The 23,874-nt window shown below is 33.7% G+C and overlaps 1 pseudogene; it reads left to right on the top strand.

Annotated features, from left to right (window-relative positions):
- Positions 1-5,264: 5,264 nt before the first annotated feature.
- Positions 5,265-16,564, top strand: LOC149561349 (putative xyloglucan endotransglucosylase/hydrolase protein 5; annotated as a pseudogene).
- Positions 16,565-23,874: the final 7,310 nt, after the last annotated feature.

Raw genomic sequence — 23,874 nt, 5'->3', positions numbered from 1 at the left:
CAAGTTCTGAACATCATTTTTTTTATAGGGGAGAGGATCCAATACTTGAGCATGTTTCAATGGTTGTGATAGGAGTTGTTAACTTAATACCCACACTTGTTGATTTAATATCCAACATTTTTGACAAGATTGTACCAATAGTTGTGACTTTAAAGTTGTTCTTGCTAATGATGAGTACCCATAAATGAATGAAAAGTGTTCCTTTTCCCAAAAAACAACCAATAGTGTGATGCCACATCAGCTGCACAAGCATGGGGTCACTAATGCATTATGATTGGTCTCACTTTTGTTTTGGGTTGTTTTAGACACCTTCAAAAAAAGCATGTTGATGTGGCATCATATTTGATCATGTTGCTCTGAAATCTTAGTTGTAAGCAGGGGACTTGCCAAGTAAGCTACTATCAAAAAATGGGAGTGATTTGAAATTTCCACATAGGATTTGAGAAGTGCAAATTTGGGGTGCTCAACTACTAGGTCCTCTCCCCTATGTTATTTGTAAATTGGACTGAACTTGGAAACTTATATAAATGGCAATGACATTTGAAATATCTTATTAGTTTTATCGACAATGATCAAACAAAGCCCTAAACCCACTTGGGATAATGTTGTCCCAACAGTGCTCATCAGCAAATAGACCATACATGCGAGCAAACAATGGAAACAAAAATATGAGCAGAGATAGCAACGATAAAAAAACTCATGTTTGCATAGTGAAAGTGAGGGTCATACACAAGTGGACGCCGAAATCAAATTTATTTCAATTAATTTGGAATTCCCAATTTTGACAAATTAGAATTAGAACGGGTATTTGAGCAATTCCGCCTATTTAGATGGAAGACCAAATCCTTGTTTTGGGGGGTAAATGAGGATACCAAATTATTATTTTTCCAATTCCCATTCCCACTTTGCAGACCCAAACAATGGATTAGAAATTTTTGCGAACTACAAATTCTAATTCCTGTCCAAATCCATGATCCAAACAACCCCTTAAGGCATTCAAATAGAACACCTTGATAATTATACTTGCAGATTAATATTTTATTTAATTATAAGATAGGATCCAACTTCTTTGAGAACAATTCCTCCAATTTTCTCACCTGATTTCTTGGTATTTGCAAACCTTGACAAGTTTTTTGGTGAGAAAAAAAATTTGACTGGAATTTGGGCTTCTTTTAGGATTGCTTAAGATCTTCATGTTTTCATAGTGTGGCAATCGCGAGATACCAATTCCAAATCCTTTTGAATTTGCAAGAATGAAATGAATTTTATTAGGCTTGCTTTTGGTCATTTTGTGCTATCAGTAATTGCATTTTCCTTCTATCAAATTGCATTTCAAATGTTCTCTTTGGCTGATGTCTTGTCACGACATTAACATTAGTTTCATTACTGGCTTAGTATTTTACTCATTCTCTTTCCCTAATGGTTTGTTTGGCTGTGGGAATATAAATATGGGAATTGAAATTTTTATTCGAGAATAGTTATTCTGCAATAGAAAATGGGGATACATATTCCTATTCTTGTTTAGTTCAGTCCTAATATCTTCTGTTATTCTGAAAGGAAAAAACTTTCTTATTGTTGTCACCATTTGTACGTAATTGGGACCCTACATTGTTTTCTTTTTTAAACAAATTTAGTTCATATTTTATCCAAGTCTCCTCTCCTCTGTCGGTCGAGGACATTGAGAGGGGGAGATTCCTTGACCAATTAAAGGGGATTGTGATTTAGAAGATCTAAAAATTTGGAGCAATTAAGAAAATTATTAAGAAGTATATAATTTAACCAACTTTCTTTATATAAAATTAAATTTGTTTTGTAAGTTTTTCTTTTGTTTTGATTGATTAGAATTTTCTCATTAGATCCCATCTAGAAATCTTTTTGGGTTGGAATTTTCTTATGGATATTGAATGTTCATTTTTATAAATTGTTGGGATACTCGCATTTTATTTATTTTTTGAATGCATTCAATCTTTATATTGAATTGATTATGAATTTGTTGCAATTTGGGAGGGCATGGTAGAAGTTCAATTGCTCTTGGTTATCTCTATAATAGTAATTAATGCGGTGGAAGAACGTATACATGCACTTACTTTAGAGACCTACATCTGCACATTGATTGTTGCAAACACTAAACATGGGTAATGGGATTTATAACATTTGACATGCTTTCCAGAGAATTAGTATTGCTAGCAAGTTGTGCCTAACTTGTTTAAAGGTTCGTTTGGCTACGAGAATGGAAATATGAGAATTGGAATTGTTATTCTAGAATAGAAGATGGGATACATATTCCTTTTCTTGTTTGGTTTAGTTAGAATTTGATGGGGAATTCGTGTACCCAAAAATTTATGTTTAATAAAATAAATAAAACTAGAATAGGAATATGTATTCCAATTCCACCTAAATAGGTGGAATTGGAAATGCTCATTTTTGGGCAAAAATTGGAATATGTATTCCTTTTGCAATTCCAATTTGATGTACCCAAATGGAGAATTCAAAATTTTAAGAGTTTAAATATGCCTATTCCACTCATATTCCCATTGTCAAATAGGCCCTTACGTTTCAAGATTATCTTTATTTTTTTCTTTTTCTTAGAATGAGAATGATCATTTTTCAATTTCAAAAAAATATTGAAATATAATTCTTATGGGCTAACATATTTTTAAATTTAGTTAAAACGCATTTCTTTTATTTCATAAATTTTGAAAAAAAGAGAGGAAAATTTACTTGTTTTTTTTTATTCTTTATATTTTATATTTTAGATCCGATTGTGTAAATTTTTCTTTTTAATATGTATTTTAAGCAACATTTTATGGTCCAACATAAAATAAATCTTTCATTTGAAGAAAAAATATACATTCTTATACAAATTGACAAACTTTTTATTATTATCATAATAATATTGTATTTGAGTAAGTCATTTGTTTCAATATAAATGTAAAGTATTTTACGTCACATGCTATGATCTATAAAGAAATTATATATTTCAAAACTTCATCATGTCTATGGCAACTAGAAGGAATTTTAACGATTAGAATAGGGGAATAGACCTAGTCCAAAAAATGAAAACACATCTACTAATAGCCGACCACACATGAACGTAGCAAGTATCAGGTAGTGTTACTTTTGGACCAATTTTCTCTCTCTAATCCCTACTAGGATCCCTACTAGGAGATCCACGAATGCCTAAAAGTGGAAACCCTAGCTTTATGTAAGCTCGTTTCCTTCACTAATATACTAGATTGAATTGCTAAGATCCAAAATATTGGCGAAAAAAATAAGTGTTGCTAGAGAAAATTAGTTCAAAGAATCTTTATTCATCTTTACTATATAAGATCAACACTCCTCTTTAATAGGCAAGAGCCTACAACACAACGGTAACCTCTTATCCAAGAGATCTTGGGTTCAACTCTACAGAAGCATAATATTAATAATAATAATTGATCACATCACATAATAATAATGAATATTGGCTTCGACTTCTTACCGATCCAAAAAAAAACACACACCCCTCTTTAATATCTTAAATGAAATCCAGTTACAATTAAAAATATAATGAAACTAAATAAAATAATGAACAAATTGCTTCCAAAATTCTAATGATGTTTTTATTTGCTTTGATGTTTTATTTGAGTATTTGTAAGGATTTGAGGTGAAAAGTTTTTATGTGAGAGTTGGTAAAATATCATTGGATTGAAAATAGCTGACCCATTTAAATTTTGAAATTTGAAGCTCCTTTCGAGCAACCACATTAGAAACAACATTTGGAAGATCAAGAGTCACAACTTAGAATCCATCTTTTACAATGGGACAAATACAACCAATAGAAGACCAAGAGTCACAACTTAGAATTCCACAAAGATGTCCCTCTTGGAATTTGTACCAGGGTCTCCACAATAAGAAGTCATCGCTTCAACCAACTATAACCCCTTGGACCAAATTTTTAACTTTTAAAATTTATGTTTGTAAAAATGAACAAATTTGAACTTTAAAACAACATTTATTTTCTTTTTTAACTATTATTTTGACATAATTTTAAGGTTAAATCTTCCTAACAGAATAATCATTACACCTTATTGCTACTTTTATTACAATTATAATTAAACCATAACATGTGGAACTACTGAACCCTCTCCCTAATTTAGAGCTATTATATCTCATCAGATCATCGATTCCACGAAGAAAGTAGGTCCATACTTTCCAAGACCTTAAATGCTCCTTACATGTACGACAGAAAGCCTTGCATATGACTTTTATATCAGATATGGGCCAGTTCTAATCTATTCTAATGGAATAAAATTTGGAAACAACTGTCTCACACCTGTAAATGAAAAGAACAAATACCTTTCTTCATTTCATGATTCCTCAGATGACCAGCCATTCTTCTAAAACCAAAAGCAAATGTCCACCTCAGCTCAAGAACTGTTGAATTATATTAAGCCAAAAAAGAAAAATCATTTGATTGTCCGACAGAGGAGCATGAAAATGTTGTCTTGGTTAATGTATGGGACCCAGTTTTATGAAATTCAGTGCCTACAATCGTTCATAGCTTTAAGTTAACACCAAACTCATTCATATAACTAGTACAGTTCAGAGACTTTTATGCCAGTTACAAAAAAATAGTTACTTACCCTGGTAATAACTCTAGATTAATATTTTCCAGTAGTTATAAAAAATAGGTTAAGGGAAGCAAAAATTATTTACTATTGATATGTATGAATTGTAGGCTGAATCTTTTTGGCTAAAAGCTGAGGATTTGAGGATATCTCTTTCACGAAATTTGTCTTGCAGTCGAAAAAGCTTGATCGCTAATAGACTCTTTAAAAATCATTCAACTTCGCTAACAGATCTGATAGAGCATAACAGTTGCGTATAAATTTTGTATTGTAGAAACTTATTCAGTATGGTGATTTTCAAATTCTATATAGAATATGTTATTTATCTTTTATACTACATTCAATTTTCTACCATAAAAAACCAAAAAACATGAAAAAATGTTCTCTATTCAGAATATTTGACAATTATAAGTGGAATGGATTCCACCACTGAAAAACAGTATGACTCCAGCTGCAACCATAAATGTCACTTGCATTGATAGTTCCTTTTATCTTCAGTCTATTTACTATTTGTACAACCTTCATCAATAGTATGGCATATTGAACAGTATATAGAAACATAAAGACCTTGAGAGAAGGGTGCTCTGTCAGAATCTGTTCCCTTAATGTCTAGTAAGGTAAAGCAACTAAAAAAATTACTTCCAGTATTTGCAAATGAAGACGACTTGTCAGAAGCTTTTAGTTTTAAAAAGAGGTGGATGGTATGCCTCTTCACTTTTGATGCTCATTCTACACTTTTCCTCACAAGGAGAATCCTCCTCCTTCAATGACAGCTTTGATATCTCATGGGGAAATGACCATGTTAAATAATGGAGAGACGGTAGAGCTCTCTTTGGACAAAGCTTTAGGTATTCCACTTATCATTGTAACAATCAAGAAGATTGTATATTGTATAATACAATGTTTATGAAAACTTAATTAGAACAAAACTAACATTGTCTTTCAATTATTGTTTCAGGGTCTGGTTTTACCTCGAAATATAAATATCTGTTTGGAAACTTTAACATGAAAATTAAGCTGATCGCTGGAAATTCTGTAGGAACAGTCACAACATATTTTGTATGTAAGCAAGTCTCATATCCAGAAAGTTTTAGTAATATAGATTATCTCCACGTAAAAAAGAATTAGAAAGAAACTATGAACTGCTTACTTGCAGACTAGAGTCCTCTATACAAATATTCATTAATTTTTTTGAGTGATAAGCTCGGCTCTTGTCTTGAAAAATACTTTTTGGATATTTTTTATTTTCTAAGAAAAATGTTAAACCTATCTAATGTAAATATTTCTTTCATTTACAGCACTAGTTTAAAATATCAATCCTATTCCACAAGTTAATCTACTCCAAACTCATAACTTTTCTTCTTTATGTCTTTCCTGCACTAAACTGGTGTTTTTATGTCTTTCCTGCACTAAACTGTATTGAATTGTTTCAACTTTCTACATATCAAGTATGATTCAAAATATTGTTCTTACAAAACATTTCAATATAATTAAAATAAAAAAAATTGTCAATCCTCTTGTGCTCATAGGCATATAGAAATGGATTATTTTTAAGAAAACAGTTTTTTGAAACCTATTTAGAGAAATCCATATTATCTGGATACATGAATAAAATGACCTCCTGAGAATTAGAAATTCAACTGGTCGTATTCACATTTTGTATTCACATTTTGCATCAGATGTCGTCAGATTCAACATCTCATGATGAGATCGACTTCAAATTTTTGGGAAACCTGCCTGGAAAGGGTTATCATTTGCAGACCAACATTTTTGTAAATAGATCTGGAAACAAAGAGCAAAGAATTCGACTCTGGTTTGACCCATCAACAGATTTCCATAACTACTCAATCCTGTGGAACTAAAAGCAGATCATTTATTTTATTCTTCTCAATATGAAATTGTTTGCGTTTGTTTTTCCCATTTTGTTTGATGTTTCAAAACTTTGAGGGCCTGTAATGTCCCCGTTTTACTGTAATTTGATTTAATTAATTTAATTAGTTAAGTTGTCCAAAATGATAATATTTATGAGGATGACTAATTAATTATTTTAATTAAATAAATAAGTGGTATTAAGTTAATTATTTATAAAGTTATCAAATAAATAAATATTAAAAGGTAACTTTATATTTAATTAATTTAATAAAGTGACTTGAATTATAAAATATCTTATAAAGTCACTTAATAAATAATATAAAGTAATGTTCTGGAAGTTGCTGGAAGAAGCGGAGAAAAAAAAATTAAAATTAAAAAGGAGGTTGACCTATTAAGGAAAAAAGAATAAATAGGCATCCGGGGCTTCATTCTCAGCATCCAGTTTTTATTATTTCTCTTGACATCAGATTGTGAATACAATCACATGGTCTATTGTGAAGCCAAGGGTTTCTGATAGTCTATTGGTCTTTGGGAACGATACCTCCCAGTAGATCGCATAACTGAGGAAGTGAAAGATCTTCTGAAGGGTTGCACATTGGAGGTGGTATTCAACCATTTCATATTGGGCTTCATTGAGTATTCAAACTTGTTTGAAGGTTGAAAATTTTTGGAGTCTTGTGGTGGGGTTCTTGCATCATTTATCATTGGAGGACTTGCAAGAGTTGAATAAATTGCCATCTACACAAATTGTTACAGAACTGGAGAATTTCGAAGGGAAGTTGGGAAGCATATTTATGGTTATAAGTTCCTCATACCTGGTCCAAACTTCATGCTACCTATTGCATTGTCTTCCTTGAACCTAAGCGATTCAGTCCATACCAAATTAGGCACTATGTTTGAAGGCTACGAATTCTACTAGAAATTGCACAGAGCCGTACAGGTATGGTAGTGTTGGCAGGTTGTATAGGGATAGGTCAAGAATAGATCTGAGGTTTCAATTCATCATTCAGTCAATCTCATTGGCATTAATCCAGGTTCTCCTTATTTCGATATAACAATTAGTTGAGTGAATGGGAGTCACAATTGTAATAAGGGTTTGAAATTTTAGTCATTGTTGTCATAGTTATTAAAAAACCAGTCACTGTCTACTTTGCATATTTTAATTAAAGACTATTGTATGTAACAAAACATTAAAGAGAAATTAAAATAGTGAGGACTCTTTGCATTGCATCCTTTGTAGAAGATAGAATTGTCATGCCCAAACTACGAGGGCAAAAACACCAATTTTTTTTGAGGATAAATAAAATGCACTAAGATGATAAGGTTATGCTCACAGTTTTAGGTATAGTTTCTTGACATTGTTAAATTACTACTCTCATTATTAAGTTGATATAGACAAAATTTTATGATATTACATTAACTTATAATGATATGCGAAATTTACTTAAATAACAATGTATCTGAAAAGAAAAATTAATTAAACAAATTCTCCATTTAAACTTATTTCCAAAAAGGCAACCAACCCTTCTATACTTAGATTTAAATAACATTAATGATAAAACTAACTAAATTACATTAAATTTAACTAATTCAAAAGTAATAACAATTTAACCAATAACATAATGTAACGATAAAATGTAATATATACTACCAACTAAAAACAATTTTAATAAATTAAAACCTATTTGTAACTAACATGCTAACTCATACTATCTCACAATTTAAAATAAATTTAACTACTAATAACAACTTAGTTACATTCTGAAAACTAACTAACTAACTTCACTTAAAATAAAACTATAATAATTTAAAAAATTAAACAAAACCTATAACAACTAACTAAAAACTAATGACAAGGTAAAAACTAACACAATTCTAAATTTAGTATTAAACTAACCATAAAAGCTCACTAATAACTAATACTACTAACTAATACTAACCAATTTTAATTTAATTAACAATATTACTAACCTAACCTAACATAATACTCAAACTAAAACTATCTTAAAATTTAAAACTAACCAATTTAATTTAAAAACTAAACTAAACACTATCACTAACATCATAACTTAATCTAACTTAAAAAAAAAAACAACTACTAACTCAAACTCCCCCCCCCATACCCTAAGCTACCCTACACCTACACTTCCCCCCCCCCCCCCCTATCCCCTCTCCATGGGTAGTGCTTGATAAGCGCGCTGGCCTTAGTATTGACCTGCGTTAGTACCTCTGTCCCAAGGTGGCCGCCCAAACAAACGCAAGCCCCAAAAATTTTATAAAGTAAACACAACTTGCCCACCTTGCTAACATAACATGGGTAAAATAAAAGAACATTTGAGCACTCCAACTAAGAAAGAAAAAGGTGGATGGGACATGGGGGTAGGGTGACGTCACCCCCCGCCCCCGCCCCCCCCCCCCCCCCCCCCCCCCCCCCCCCCCATGTTGATTTGTTGACAAGCAAAGAAAACACTTTTTTAAATAAACCCTTTTGAAACAATCATTCCAAGATTGACGTCCACCATGGTGAGAAGGTATGAAATAAACTCATAAAGTTTTATGGGTGACAAGATATTAGGAAAAGTGTTAAGTATAATTTCTTTCCTTTTTAAATAGATTTTATTATTATTTGTTTCTTTATAATTTTAAATACAAAAATTTTATAAAACAAAAGGGATAAAGTGGGAATCTTTTTGATTCTCTATCACAAAAGACATTTAAATGCTTCTCTCATGCAAAAGGCAGAGAGTTTTTACTCTCTTGAAGCACACCCTTTATTTTAGAAAATTGTCTAAGTAGATTTCAAAGCCATGTATATATTTTTTTAAGGTATATATTTTTGAATAGCTTTAAACATTGATACATTATTTTATGTCTTATAAAAACATGATTAAATTTTATCTCCTAAACATACTGAATACAACTACTAACTATAATCATTTTTCTTTCCTTAACATAAATTTTCATATTTATCGAATAAGGAAAAACTTAATAATTTTCTCAATCAAACTGAATCTACATCCATGATATAATTTTTGTTTCCAACATAGAAGTAAACTTGAAATTTTCCTAGTTAAATCGACATTATTTCCATCTTATTTTGATGTGCATCCATCCAATTTAAAATTTACAATTAAATCACATGACAAGCAATTATACTAAAACACCAATTGTATTGGCAAACCTGATTCAAGGGCTCAGTCGAGAAAGAACCAGGAAGAAAACCCGGTGTCGTTGCCATTACAACAAAGTTTGGAAAACAAATTACATAGGATATCAATCCCAATTACAACAATTCAATTGAATTTTCTTCATGACCCTCATCAAGGGATCCATAACTATTTTTGCAACACGTTTCTAGAACCATGGAGGGAACAAAATTCGATCAGGTGACAACCAAGCATAACCAAGAGTCAATCAAATATACATATTCATACATGGTTTACACAATAGGATTCATAATGAATCAAAACTAGGGAAAGGTGGATTCTTCCAACCAGGAGAAGTCAAGCACAACACCAACAGATGCCCAATCGGGGCTATAAACCAAGAACTTCTGTTCTTCCATTTCAACGTACCAAAATCATACAAGGTTTGTGCTGACAGGTAGGGGCCCATAACACCCTACCCTTTCTCCCTCTTCTCATCCTGAGAAGAGACTCTACACTGGTTGGAGTCTGACTAAATAGACCTTTCCCAAAATTGGTCACTTCTGCCCTCTCCAAGGGTGAGTAATACCAAAACACCCATGCAAGAAAAATCTCAAAAATTGCAAACATAAACATGAAAGGAAATCATCCAAAAATAACATGGTTTTCAAAGCTTCCCAACATACCCACAAACATACAAACATTGAAACAACAACAATGTAGCATAAGCATGAAACAAGAATAAAATCTGAACAAGGGAGATGAGAATTCCAACCTTCACAAAGAGGTATTGGCAATGAACAAGTTTGAGTAGAGCTTCCCTTTCCTTGCTTCAATCTTCAAGAACTCCTCTCTAAATGTAGAGATTGGGTAATAACCTCCACTAGACCAAAAAGGGCCTCTAAATAAGCTTCCAACTCAACCACCAAAGGGCTCAATAACTTCTCCCACCCACTAGCAATTCTAGAAACTCCTAACTCTACCCTCACTATGGTTAAACACTAAGTGGAGGTGGGGTAATGAAACTCATGGTAGCCATAGTCAATTTTCGCACAAAAGCAAAAAGAGACTTTTTGAGTGGTCTCAAAAGTCAATAAGAGGGGCTTAGGGGTTGGAAAAGACCCCTAACCCATACCCATACCCCTTGGGTATAAATATTCCATGTTTTAAAGCCTTAGGAATAGGTTGAGAGCCAAACAAAAGCTAGGGATTAATTAGGACCAACTAACAACTCTAAAATTGAGATTAAGCACTAAACCGGATTAAGGGATGACTAACCTCGATTAAGAACTCAATCAACAAACTAACACTATCTTAAACTGACTTAGGTTCAAGGGTTACACAACTAACCCTAACTAGCACGCTAAAGAGCACAAATAATTCATGAGTGTCAAGCGACACTAAAAGAACATAGTTACGAACATTGACATTAACTGATCACAAAAAGGATATATACATACATCTCACAATACAATACTTGAATTATGAACAACAAGGTTTCCAAAAATTAACACATAGAGATCAGTTTTGTTCCTCCGTCAGTTTCCTCGGCTAAAATATCTACACACTCATTACACCCATCAATAGCCCCGAAAATCACATATACATATATATATGTATCAAAAATTTACATAAATTGAAACATACATAAATTAGGGTTTCTTGCATCCTACTTATATCCTTAATCATAAAGATTCCAAAATCAATGTGTTAATCCTACATTTTACTTAATTCATCACATACATATACATAAAGCATTAAATAACAGACATCAAATATCTGAAAATAACATCACACAACATGAAATAATATGATATGTTCAAGTATCTGATAATGTCTCGACATCTCGGGTCGAAAGTAACAAAAAGATAAAGTAATAACTAAGGCTACAAAGGGTTGGGGCGAGGCCTCACAAGAATCTGAAGATTGCTTGTCGAGTGTTTAAATTGCTTATTATGTATTCAGTATTTTACATTGCACAAAATTTCATACTTCAGCATTGGTAATTTTTAGTGGCCCATTGGTAAGGGTTATTACAGTGGTATCAGAGCAGTTTCCTACCAACCTGACTGGGTTATCTCAGATTGAATTCAATTGTCAACATGACTTTAATAGGAGACATGGATTTGGAAGAAAGAATGCAAAATGCAAAGAATAAATTAGACCATCCATTTCAGCGAACAGAGGACCTTCTAAGAACTTTGGAGGAGTTCAAAACTTATTTAGGCAAGATTGATCAGTCAAGACCTGATGCTATGCAAACAACGTTATCTCCAGCATTTGATTCATTGGTTAAGCCCTGATTATTGAGACATCCTGAGGAGGTGGTAAGACTTGCAGCTCTCTCTTGCATTAGTGAAATCATGAGGATAATAGCTGGCCTTAATTCTTATGATGATTAGATTATGAGAGAGGTACTTCATGCCATGGTGAAAAGCTTCGAAAAATTGGATGACATTAGGGACCCTTATTTCACAAAGAAGGTAAAACTACTTGAAGTATTTGCAAGGTGTAGATTTGAACACATTATGTTGTCAGTAGGTTGTATTGGTAGCATTCACAGGATGTTTAACACCTTTTGGAATGTTATTGATGAGTTTCATCCTAGTAGTGTATTAGCCTCGATGCACTCCATCATGTTTACAATCTTGTTTGAGGAGGAGGGTAAAATTTCTAAACTGTTGGCAGAAGATTTATGGTGGACTTGGACAAAAAAGAGGAATATGTCACCTAAGGCAAGTACATGGTTAAAGAGTCTAATCGATAGGCCTAAGGATCGAAGTACTTTCCCTATGACAAGAAGAAACTTGTATGAGGAGTTTAATAGACATGCTGATCCAGTATAGGGTGACATTAGCAAACATTTAAGAAATGATTTATCTGCATCATCTTCACAGGTAGAAGTGATTAAAGATGTTTTGCAGATTGAGTCAGGGGCATATGAGGGTGATATCACAGGCACACCAGATTGCTTGATTGATGCAGATAGTGATTCTAGTACAGTTGGTCCAAATGAAGTTACAACAGTTGAGGATACTGTCATGAGCAGTCAGGACTTTGCAGAAAATGAGTATCAGGCACAGTTGGATGCTTCTTCACATGAGATAGAGGCTAGTAGTTCTTCACTTGTTTTGGCAAGCCAGCTGAAGATGAAGGAAAAGGATATTGTCGTGGCTTTATCTCATCATGACAGGATGCATGGATTGATCGAGAATCACCTTTGGATGATTCAACTGTAGGAGAGACAAAAAGGAGTCACAACAGGTTCTTGTGATGACTTACAATAGATCAAGGAAGGCATGGAAGCTATGAAGGTAAGTTTTTTATATCTATTTTCAGATCGCAATCATCTCTTTAATCTTGCAGGAATCTATTTAGATGCATTGAAGAGGAAGGAAGAGGAGGTTGACTGGCTTTCTCATGAGCTGGAGGATACTCGAAATTCTTTGGTGTGTACTCAGTTGGCTCTCCAAGATTCTAAGAGACATGTGGATGAGCTTTGTTTAGAGTTGAGTTCAAGTCAAGAGTTAGTGTGTATGGCAGGGACTCAACTTTCTTTTATAGTCAGGTCACATGTTGATGATGATATGAGTATGTCTAACATTCACATTCCAGATTCAAAGATTGTAATGGGTACAATAGAAGGTACGTGAAGTTAGTTGGTATTGTTCACATTACGCAGGTGAGAAATTTACTTGAGTTGCCAGTTGATCTCCGTTCATGGATTGGATGTTGGGATCCTTATCTTAGTACTTGGGATTGTTTTGATCGGAGATATCTATCATTCTTTGGTAGTAGTATTTGTTGCACTATCATGGACTTGATTAGTAGTTTACCAGGTGTAGTTCTCATCCATACCAATAGCTTTTTTGATGTTGGAATTAGTTTTTATACACTTGTGTTGGGCATTGTTCATGTATCCAGTCGACCATACTTGTTGGAATGGATTGATGATCCCTCAGATATGATAGAGTTTACAGAAGAGTCCCAGGATTTGATTATTACAGATGACACCCAGGAGGATGTTGTTGGCAGTGTTGAGGACTTAGTCTCTTCAGCGGGTTCCTTTGATATAGAGGTTTATGTTGATGCTTCAGTGACTCCGTATGATAATAAGAATTCAGCAGTTGGTCTGCAGAATTTGGATGGCAGTATTACAGATGATAGCTATTCTGAGGTTACTCCTTTAGATAGTGTACTAGGGGTAAAATATAGGAGTTCGACCATCCAACACAATCATGTGTCTAGTTAGCTGAGAGTTAGTGAGTGAGACATTGCTATCGCTTGCGAGCATTTCGATGTTGCTCGTCAGTTGTTAGCAGTTTACGGATGGGGTTCTCCTACTAGTGATGAGCAGGGAGGCAATTATCTTTCCTTGATAGAGATCCACTCTTTATGGGAGGCTATTTGGATTCTAAGACAAAATTATATGCAGTTGGTAGCCGACAAAGATTATCTTATGGAGTGGGGTAGTACAACATATGAAGGATTATTGACCAAGGAAGATGAGGTGAGTGAGCTTACTCAGCAGCTCGAGGTGACTTCTGAGTTTCTTAAGAATACACAGTTAGCTTTCAAGGAGTCTTAGTTTCATTTGGCTGAGGTGACCATGGAGTTAGAGCGACTGCAGTCTTTACCAGATTCTTTACAATCACAAGTTGTGGTGTTTGGTGTTCTGAGACTATCCATGGTCAAGGTTGATAGAGGCAGTGGAGATGAGGATATATCTGTCCTCGATACTAGTATTGGCATGTTTGATTCATTTCCACTAGAGGTAGGTTTAGTTGAGTTGGGTTCTGCAAGGAGTTGTATAGTATGTGGATTCTCCATACTGGGTACAGTTTCATTCGGGAGTGTTCACCATTGTTGTAGACTTGGGTTGTACATTCCGCTTAGGCCAATGTAATGCATTGGTGGTATTGAGTTGGTATGACAAAATGATAGATGGATTGAGCAAATGATGCAAGAGCTATTTGGTGATGATTGAGAAATTACATAGGTCTTCACTTGGGATCCAAGTGGAGGAGAATGGTACTTGTTGCTGAGATTGCTTGGCGACAAGCAATTACAAGAAGGGGCGGACTGTAATGTCCCCGTTTTAGCTGCAATTTGATTTAATTAATTTAATTAATTAAGTTTTCCAAAATAATAATATTTATGAGGATGACTAATTAATTATTTTAATTAAATAAATAAGTGGTATTAAGTTAATTATTTATAAAGTTATCAAATAAATAAATATTAAAAGGTAACTTTATATTTAATTAATTTAATAAAGTGACTTGAATTATAAAATATCTTATAAAGTCACTTAATAAATAATATAAAGTAATGTTTTGGAAGTTGCTAGAAGAAGTGGAGAAAAAAGAATTAAAATTAAAAAGGAGGACGACCTATTAAGGAAAAAAGAATAAATAGGCATCTGGGGCTTCATTCTCAGCATCCAATTTTTATTATTTCTCCTGACATCAGATTGTGAATACAATCACATGGTCTATTGTGAAGCCAAGGGTTTCTAATAGTCTATTGGTCTTTGGGAACGATACCTCCCAGTAGATCGCATAACTGAGGAAGTGAAAGATCTTCTGAAGGGTTGCACATTGGAGGTGGTATTCAACCATTTCATATTGGGCTTCATTGAATATTCAGACTTGTTTGAAGGTTGAAATTTTTTGGAGTCTTGTGGTGGGGTTCTTGCATCATTTATCATTGGAGGACTTGCAAGAGTTGAATAAATTTCCATCTACACAAATTGTTGTAGAACTGGAGAATTTCGAAGGGAAGTTGGGAAGCATATTTATGGTTATAAGTTCCTCATACCTGGTCCAAACTTCATGCTACCTATTGCATTGTCTTCCTTGAACCCAGGTGATTCAATCCATACCAGATTAGGTACTATGTTTGAAGGCTACGAATTCTACTAGAAATTGCACAGAGCCGTACAGGTATGACAGTGTTGGCAGGTTGTATAGGGGTAGGTCAAGAACAGATCTAAGGTTTCAATTCATCATTCACTCAATCTCATTGGCATTAATCTAGGTTCTCCTTATTCCGATATAACAATTAGTTGAGTGAATGTAAGTCACAATTGTAATAAGGGTTTGAAATTTCAATCATTGCTATCACAATTATTAAAATACCAGTCACTGTCTAATTTGCATATTTTAATTAAAGACTATTGTATGTAACAAAACATTAAAGAGTAATTAAAACAGTGAGGACTCTTTGCATTGCATCCTTTGTAGAAGATAGAATTTGAAGATTGCTTGTCGAGTGTTTAAATTGCTTATTATGTATTCAGTATTTTACATTGCACAGAATATCATACTTCAGCATTGGTAATTTTTAGTGGCCCATTGGGAAGGGTTATTACAGGGCCTTTGTGCAACCAGCGAGATTTCTACCAAACATTAAATGGGTTAACCATAATTTCCTCTTTCAAAACCCTCATCTTCTGATTTATAACGATTATCTAATAAAAAATATACATGTTTCCAATTTATCCGTATAAAAGAGTTTCCCATTATGTTCAATTTTCGTATTTCGTGAATCAAATATCTATTCAACTAAGCTATGACTGCAAATGTTTGCATAATTGTACCTGATATCATTCTATAATTTAAAAACAGATTTGGTGTGGATGCGATTCCCATTAGGGCTTTCAGAAACAATGAATCTTTGGGTTTCCCGTATCCTCAGAATCGACTGATGAAAATAATCTCCACCATTTAGAATGGGGAAGACGGGTGCGGAGAATTATCTTCACCTGCCCCCTGTGTTGGACGTTGGTGGGAGAAACCAGAGTTTGAGGGCTTCAATCAAGATCAACTCAATAAGATCAAAAGGGTTCAGAAAAATTATATGTTTTACAACTACTGAAAAGATAAGTCTGGAAGATTTTTGAGCGTTCCCATTGAATGTGCCATTAACCCCTAAATTGATGAAACTGGTTCATCCCCTGCATCTAACATGATAATCTCTAGAATATAATTGTGTGAAATCTTGTTGTAAAAAGGTGGGCATTCTTTGCGAACAATTTATTCTAATCTTTTATAATTGAATAAAGAAACTTTAAATGACACATGATTAGATTTGTAAAGAATAAGAGACTTAAAAGTGTCAAAGTCAATAGCTATAAAAGAGGGATAATATATATAAATAGATGAAAATGGTATTAAAGAATGAGAAGGGACAGAGTATGAAAATTGAAATAAAGGCCCCCTTGGCATTGGCGATTTCTCCTCTGCGATCTGAGGTCAAAAATGCGGAGGCTACCACTGATACCCCTGCTATTGTTGTTCCTAATGACGGATGGTCTATACCCAACCTGCCCCCCAATCCCACCAATGATTGGGGTTTCAATGACAAAGATGATCCTCCCCCCTCGATTGTCACTGCTTTGGTAGCCTAAGGTTGCTATATATGTTTTTTTTTTATGAATAGTTGCTATTTCCTGCTGATGCCATGTGTTTAGATCCGGCTTAGGTCGCTTGAACTCTCTCGTAGGGTGATCTTGTATCCCCTGACCCCTTTTTTGTGAATTGTATTCTTAGTATATTTTTTAATAGAACATGACTATTCATCAAAAAAATTGAAATAAAGAATGAGAGGAGATAGGGAGTGAAAAAAGATGAAAAGATAACTTTAGCTAATGTTATTTGTAATATATTTAATTGGTACCACACTTAGTTTTAACATTTTACATCTAGTAAGTATTAAACATTATTAATTTATATCTACCTATTCTATTAGACATTTCAATTTTTTAATGTAACTAAGTATTATATATAAGTATTCTATTAGACATTGAAATATCAAATCTAAGTCTTGGAACCGATTTAAGTTATAAAATTTTAACTTCTTTTTAAAAATATTTTATAAACTAAAAAATTGTAGAAAAAATATGAATGTGAAAATAAATGAATGTTGTAATAATAATGTTCAATAATAATAATTGATTTACCTTTAAAGGTGATCTTAGAAACTTCAAGCACTCTGTTCAAACTTCAATACTTCCAAATGTAGGATTAGATCATTATCCAGTCAAATTAGAAATATCAACACCACATAAACCTTCCTGAAATCCATCCAAAAAAAAAAAAAAAGTGGTTTCAAGATGGAACATTTATGGCACATATAAAGAATTGATGGTTAGAGGGAAATTTTGAAGGATAAAAAATGTTCAGTATCAATAATAACAAATTTATCAAATGTGTTGCTCTTCATTGCTCTGCAACTTCCCACCTTTGCACCTGACTGCAACCTGGGTGCATGCCTCCGTTGTCCTCAGGGGGATGGAGTCTCCCTCCCCCACCCCTCCCTCCTCCCTAGATTAGGTGCAGGATTGTCTGGACCTTTTTTTGGTCCTTTTTGCTAATACCCAAAATGCCCAAGATGGGTCTTGTTCTACTCAGGGTTTTAACCTGGTGGAAGCATTTAGAGTCTTATCATGCCCTTTTCCTCTCCTTCTCCTTCAATCCTGAATTCCACTCTAAAACTAGAGGTTGGGTGAACACTCAAACCCTCTCAAATTTGTGCAATTTCCATAACTTGATTTTGAAGGTAGGAATCCCTCAGCTCATGTTGTTCATGTTTTGTTGCATGCTTAAGTTATTATGTTTGCATATGTATGTTCATGTGTTTTTTCCCTTGCTTTTTGGGCATGAAAAGTCTCAAATAAGTTGGCATGTTTGGGACCCCAACCTCTGAGGGGACCCATGGAGGATTTGAGTCACATGAGAATAGATCGCCTTAAACCAAACTGGAAGGAGGTGGTTGTTGGATCCAAGAGTCATGTCGAGATTGGGGCAAAACCAACAATGGTTTCAGGTGTTACAGAGCCACAGATTTCTCTCTCAGATTCTGTGGTTGACTCGATTTCCTCGGGACTCACCTTGAGCCTTGTTGGTAAATTTGTTTCTTTCAGACCTAATGTGGACATGGTTAGGAAATGGTGCTCTTCATGATGGAGACTATTTGGATTGGTAACAGCCTCGGTGATGACAAGCTCCCTTTTCCTATTCAAATTAACTGTAGAGACAGACTAAAACATCGTCCCAAAAAACTCTTGTCACTATGGAAAGCATCTATTGACAATCACTAGATGAAAAATGGGATTCTGCCCTAATCGAGACCTATTTAATTTGGTGCCTATTTGGGTTAGGTTACCTGAGCTTCTGCTAGAATATTGGGATGAGAGAGTGTTCAGAAGGATTGGAGATTCCTTTAGACACTTCATTAAGGTAGATTGAACCGCTAGCTCCAAGACCAAGCTGAGTTTTTCTAGAATTTGTGTAAATGTAGGGGTGTATATGTTAGAAATATAAGAGTAATTGAGAGGGGAGGGGTGAATCAGTTACCACTAAAACAATTCCAAACCCTTAGATGTCAATAAAATTTCCTTAAAACACATAACGCGGTTAGAACTAGATATGAACTGTAACTCGGTTAACAAAACAATACGATATATTAATGTGTATTAACCTTTAGTAACTTAGTTGCAGAAAGATAAAGCAATAAGAAAATAACATGAACACATGTGATACCAAGATTTAACATGGAAACCCAATTTAGGAAACCACCAATGCATCTAGTTACAACTTTTCACTCTTCTAAAGTGAGCCCTATTAGAAGGCAACCCTGTTAAAGGTTACAAAAAACACTATTAGCTATGAACATGTTAAAGGATTTAAATCACCTTGTTAGGAGTGGCCTTGTTAGAGGTCTTAAGACACTTCAATCTAGAAATGCCACTTGGTTAGAGGATTTGCAAAATGACTGTAAAGTCAACTCTAATAAGAGATTTCTTCACTGCTACAATTGTTAGAGAGTAACAAAGATTGACCTAATTTATGAAGCAACTGGATTGTAGATTTAGATCACTATTTTGGCTTATCCTCTAGATCCTCCTTGATTAGAATGTTCTTTGCAGCTCCTTGGATACTTTTCTCTTAATCAGATATCCTTCTTTATTCACATCCAATCTTCTTTTCTTCTTGCATACTATTCAATCCACATTTTGACCTTTCATTTATATGAAATCCAATGTCAAGTCAGCTTGAATAGCCTTACAAAAAAACAAATAACATGCACTGAGTCAGCTTGCATAAATCAACAAATAGATAAAACTAATCTACTAGAGGTCGGCTAAAACTAGGTCACTCAGTTACCACTAAGTTCCTTGGTAATCGACCTAACTTAGTTTACACTAAACTCCTTTAGTAACCGACCTGACTTGATTTACATAGGAATTCTTGAACTTCTCTTCTTCTAAAATTTTTCTCAGCAAATACGGGAGTCTTCTAAACTCAGTTCCAATTGGTAGTGCTCAATTAGAGTATAAGATTTGTGTAACATCAATGACAATATACAATTGAATAATTGTTATCAACAATCTCCCTCTTTGACATTGATGGAAACACAACATTTTTGACAATTGGCTAATTGTGATATGTAATTATTGTCATTAATGGCAACACATGATGTACATGTTGATAGGAAACCTCAAAAATAAAGATACTTAGTGTTTGGCTATTAGAAAATTGTCCAAGTATAGAGTTTGGTTTACAATAGTGTAGTGTTTTGTTTATAACATGTTGCAGACATCATATTATGGCAAGTGAAGTTACATGGAGATAGTATACATGTTGATGATGATGTGTATAACCTCAAAAATTTGTATGGACTGTATGAAACTCAGTTAATTGTGTTTTGATGAAGCAAGACAGTGAAACAATAGGAAAGAATTGTTTGTCCAATAAGGGCCAACATCCTAGATGTTTACTCTAACTTGGAAAAGTGAATTATGGTCTTAGTCGACCCAACAATATTTTATGTAAACGCATGTTATTTATGTAAAATACTTCTTGTGATAAGAAGGAAGTAGTGCTTGTATTCAAGTGTTATCAAGTAAGATTGCGAAGTGAGTGAACTTTTGTGAAAGCAATATATGCAAAGTTTTGTATGAACTATCTGGTGATATGAGATCAAGCTAAAGATCAAAGATCAAACAAGGAAGGAAAATAACAGTAGATTACTTGTATGAGCAGTGAGCTCTTCTTGTAGTTGAAATTGCATGTTTGGGCAGTGGGCTCATCTTACATACATACATTACTCTACAACTCCTAATAGGGTTGGAATCTCCTAATGGAGATTCAAAGTCTCCAAATAGGGACTATTATACTAAATTTTCTCATTGAATCCTAACAAGATCCACCCTCTAACAAGGAACATATATATCAATATATTATCTAGTGGGTATTATCCCCACCGGGGTTTTCCCTTGGCCAGGGTTTCCCTAGTTAACAAAATATGGTGTTATGAGTTATCTTTGTGCATTGTTACTGTTACTGTTCAACATTACTTTATTGCTTTATTATGCATGGTCAAATTGATCTCTTCATTGAAGAAAGAGATAAGCTAAAGGACAACTATGAAGATTCCAAAGTATACATTGGTTAGTTGAAGGAAAAGATTGATCATCTGAAATCAAAATCTGAATCTACTGAATCTGGAAGTTCTACTGATGATGACTATTCATAGTTGAAGATTGAGTACAAGATCTTGAAGCATGAATTAAAGATTACAAATCTGAAGTTGACTTTGAGAAATGATCCTAGCAAAATTGAATCTAATTTGAAAATAAAAAATGCAAATATGAGAGAAGTTTGGCAAAGAAAACATATAAGTTTGAAACATTGAAAGAAGATCATGAAGAACTCCATAAGTACAATACTATTGTGAAAGGTGAATTGACACAGTGCAAACAACAGCTTGAGAAATTCTATTCTAGCAAAAAAAATTGATGATTCTATGTCTATACAGAGACCTTCTTATGATAAGACTAGTCTTGGTTATCTAATTAATATGTCTGCAAAGAAACCTGAGATTAGATCAGATCCGAAAGAAAAAGACAAATCTGATGATAAGATTGAATCTGATCAATCTTTTGAGAAATCTAAAGAAGTTGAGCAAAAGAAGGAAGTTGAAATCTTGGATGAATCAAAGCAAGTGGAGACTCCCAAGGAAACTAGGTATGAATTTAGAGGTAAGTGCTTTTTATGTAATGAAATAGATCATATGAAAAGAGATTGTACTAATAAGTCATTTAATCATGTTAAGGACTTTTATTATCATAATTGTCATGGTATGGGTCATAATGCAATTGATTGTAGGAAACCTAAGTATGATAATGATAGAAGAAATAGTAGAATGTCTAGAAACACTAACCCTGCAAATAGAAGAAGATCTTATGATCATAGAAGATAGATTGCATGTTATAAGTGTAACAACTTAGGACACATTGCTCAGAATTTTCATGCACTTGATGATCAATAGAATCCTAGAAGTAGAGCACCTATATGCCAGTTATGCAATAACTTCGAACACACAACAAAGTACTGCAGAATGGACAGAAACTTTGGAGACAAAAGGAATAATGGAAGAAACTTCAAAAACAAAAGGAATGACAAAAGGAACCATGAAAGGAACTCCGGATCCAACAATGAAGAACAAAGAAACATTGTGAGTGAACTTCAAAAAGAGCTTAATGAAGCATTCGTGAAAGGTACATATATGTCAAAAGAAAAGTTAGATGATGATGAGACAGAAAAATCAAATTCAGTTGTCGAGTTTGATTCAATTAAGTTGGATTAAGCTTGTTCACAGCATCAAAATTTGAGAACTTCATGCAGAGATCAAATTATAGGTAGCGAAGTTGGGAATAGATGTATCTAGTTGTGTTTAGATGGTACCTAAGCTTGCTTGTAATTTGGAGCTCATCTAAACAAGTTATGATGAGTTTTAGGGTTATTGGTATTACAGTAAAGAGTAATTTTGTAACAGAAGATGAAAGTACATTTTTGCAGAGAATTTTGTGATGAAAATTTTTGAGGATGTTTGTCATGATGAAAGGAGGCTATAGTAAACCTTGGGTGACATTTGAAGATTAGACAGATGATTCTGGACAGTTATCTGATTGCAAAACACAAATAACAACTTTTTCATGTTTGCAAAGTATGCAATTAATGCAGTTTAAAGTTGATGCATAAATGGAGTATAGAATTGATTCTACTTCATTGAAAACTTATTCAAAGTGAAGTGCATTCTAAAGAGACTTGTGACATCAATTTCAAAGCAAGCCCTATTTTTGGAAAGAGGTATTTTATCATTTTTTTGCAATATTTGTTTGGTAAAGGATATTGTTGATAAGAGTTATGGATATGTCAGTTGTTCACAGTGTTGAGAATGAGGATAGACCTATGTTTAAGGTATTTTCCATAAAATGTAGTGATGGAAACCCTAATTTTGCATTTTCTATCACCTCAAACAATGTAGTCTATTTGGAAGATGTAGAAAACTATTTGAATTGCAAGTTTGAGTCAATTGGCAGTCAATATATGAATAAGGATATGGGATTGGTCTTTAACCACAACATGACAATGAAGGCCGGATTTGAACATTTGAGTGAATAGGACTTGTTTAAGTATCATTTTTACCAAGAACTAGATACAGATGAATGGACTCAAATTATACTAAGTAGTATACATGATGGTAAGTTGTGGATGCAAGATAATGTAGTAGACATTTCTACCAACCTTATACATGAGGTAATTGGTCTTAGCAAACAACGCAGTGTACCCATAGGAGAAAAACTGGTTAAGAAGAAAGTAGAAAGCTACACTAAGGCAATTTACAATGGGAAGGCTATGGTAATCAGCTCCATCAAGTAGGATAATGTGAGATTTCTTAGCAAAATAATAGCTTATTCAATATGTGCAAGTTCTAAGATAGATGAACTTTTAGTTGGATTTATATATTCATCTTACAAGATTTGTGTTGGGAAAGAACAAGTGAATTTGAGTGAAATTCTAAGGATGCAACTCTTGGAGAACCTTGAAAAGATTAAGAGGATAAAAAATGGTGTATTTAGATTCCAATCATTGATTAATCACATATTCTTTCATGTGTTAAAGAGATTTCCTTACTTGTTAGTAATAGATATTATGAGTAGTGATAGATGCACTATGGAAAAGATATCAGAGGTATGCAGAAGACACCCTGTAGACAAGGTGTTAAATAGTGGTAATTTGATTATGGGAACATTCCAAAATGAGATGAAATAGAGATTTAGAATCTCACCTGCAATTGTGGATAGGTTCAAGGAGGACATATGTATTTTAGTTGTTACGAACTATAAATACATTCGAGTAGTAGAACCTTGGGAAACATTTTTGGATCCTTTGAGC

This window comes from Cupressus sempervirens, chromosome 4 (assembly GCF_028749045.1).
Source record: "Cupressus sempervirens isolate cs-2001-9-10 chromosome 4, ASM2874904v1, whole genome shotgun sequence".
Lineage (NCBI taxonomy): Eukaryota > Viridiplantae > Streptophyta > Pinopsida > Cupressales > Cupressaceae > Cupressus > Cupressus sempervirens.
The sequence above is the reverse complement of the archived record's forward strand: the minus strand, read 5'-3'. Positions and strand labels throughout refer to the sequence as shown.